This window comes from Vigna unguiculata, unplaced genomic scaffold, assembly GCF_037176805.1.
Source record: "Vigna unguiculata cultivar grain cowpea cultivar isolate G323 ecotype 2 unplaced genomic scaffold, ASM3717680v1 ptg000001l, whole genome shotgun sequence".
In the NCBI taxonomy this organism is placed as follows: Eukaryota; Viridiplantae; Streptophyta; class Magnoliopsida; order Fabales; family Fabaceae; genus Vigna; species Vigna unguiculata.
In genome coordinates, this window is record NW_028196636.1 from 45,001 (window position 1) to 47,500 (window position 2,500).

Consider the following 2,500-nt stretch of genomic DNA (forward strand, 5'->3'; position numbering starts at 1 on the left):
GCCAACAACCCAAGAGTCCATAGTATTCGGAGTTCTAGCGGGGCCTCCCCTTGCTTCCAACAACCCAAGAGTCCATAGTATTCGGAGTTCTAGCGGGGCCTCCCCTTGCTTCCAACAACCCAAGAGTCCGTAGTATTCGGAGTTCTAGCGGGACCTCCCCTTGCTTCCAACAACCCAAGAGTCCATAGTATTCGGAGTTCTAGCGGGGCCTCCCCTTGCTTCCAACAACCCAAGAGTCCGTAGTATTCGGAGTTCTAGCGGGGCCTCCCGTTGCTTCCAACAACCCAAGAGTCCATAGTATTCGGAGTTCTCGCGTGGCCTCCCATTGATTCAAACAACCCAAAAGTCCATCTTCTTCGCAGTTCAACATCGCCTCCCTCGTTTCCAACAGGCCCAAAGGTCGTCTTCTTCGCAGATCCACGAAGAGCTCATCACGATTTGCCACATTCCATTTCCCACGGGTTGTCAACAACACTTTCTCACACTTCCCGCAATCGAGTACGTGCATGACATGCCAAAGCACATCTTATTTGCCTTCCATCGCACTCAAGACGACGGGTTGTGGAAGAACGATATTGTTCACAACAAGTTCAAGGACAACGTCTCAATCAAGGGACACAACCGAATTATGTTGACTGGGTCGCTAAAGTAAACCCGAGTTCATATAATGCCCAGCATCCAAAAGAACTAGCCACAACACGTGCATCACTGAGATGTTTCACTAGATGGAACACGTGCGTGGCATTAGGATCCTCCAACACCTCTTCGTGATGGAAAGATAGAATTCGAAGCAACCACAGAAGTACCGTCTAGTGGGTAGGCAACACAGGGACTGATCAACCAATATCACCCAAGGCAACGGGTGAAAATGGAAGAGATGCATGCTTGACCGTTCGATACGCAAGGCATGGAGCCAGCCAGCAAGTGCATCTCGATTACAACTCACACACCCTCACGTTCGCAAGACACCACACCACAAGACGGTCCACCCCCCACCTACCATGGGCAAGCAAGCAAATGGAAACATCAAGTGACGCAGGGTCAAGCATCGCTAGGCATGAAAATAACTTTCCACAATATCCGAGGGACTAGCTGCCGAGCTAACCAACGATCAGTGACGACCGTGTGTTGGTATTAATAAAGCTCAACAACTATGAAGAGGCTAGTTGTGCCATGATAAACATGCTAACGCACGCACCACGTGAGGGGGGAGGCCTCATCAAGCTCCCTTTAAAACCTGCCAGTGTGGAGCTGGCCGGCTCAAGGAGCACTCCCCCCCTATAAGAGGTTAATATGCAAAAGGCAAAATTGTACAAGTAGATACACTTTTTTTGAGCAGACATAAGTCCATATCTCGGGCTATACTTCGAATTTTGATGCGATTTTTTGCAGTAATTCGTAGAATAATGGTATCTCCTTGCTCACCAAATTTCATAATTTTTCTCGAAGGGGAACTATTTTTTTTATTTTTTTTACTTACCGGGTATGTGTAAAATCGGGAAAAATAGAAAAGCACATGTAGACTTCGAATTTCGACCTCATTTTTTCCAGTCCACCACTAAACAATATCAGGAACCTCCCCACAAAATTTCATTCAGTTTGGCCAAGGTCTTAAATTTGACAAATTTTGGCACCAACCTATCTAGTCGCGGTGCACCGACCAACTTGGCCAAGTGCAAAATGCATCCAATTCAAAACTTTTGTGCACCAACACTTTTACAGTACTCATTTGGGGGCATTTGGAGGCCTTTCCAACCCTCACATCTCAAAAACCACGAATTTCATTTTTTCACAAATCTCCCCACCAAGCCATCTAGCTATGCCGTGGTGCACCGCCAACCTTGGCCATGTGCAAAACCCTCCGAACTCAAAACTTTCGTGCACCAAGAATTTCATGGTATTCATTTGGGGGCATTTGGAGGCCATTCCAACCCTCACATCTCAAAAACCACGAATTTCATTTTTTCACAAAACTCCCCACCAAGCCATTTAGCTATGCCGCGGTGCACCGCCAACCTTGGCCATGTGCAAAACCCTCCGAACTCAAAACTTTCGTGCACCAAGAATTTCATGGTATTCATTTGGGGACATTTGGAGGCCATTCCAACCCTCACATCTCAAAAACCACGAATTTCATTTTTTCACAAAACTCCACACAAGCCATCTAGCTATGCCGCGGTGCACCGACCAACTTGGCCATGTGCAAAACCCTCCGAACTCAAAACTTTCGTGCACCAAGAATTTCATGGTATTCATTTGGGGACATTTGGAGGCCATTCCAACCCTCACATCTCAAAAACCACGAATTTCATTTTTTCACAAAACTCCAAGAATTTCATGGTATTCATTTGGGGACATTTGGAGGCCATACCAACCCTCACACCTCAAAAACCACGAATTTCATTTTTTCACAAAACTCCCACCAAGCCTTCTAGCTATGCCGCGGTGCACCGACCAACTTGGCCATGTGCAAAACCCTCCGAACTCAAAACTTTCGTGC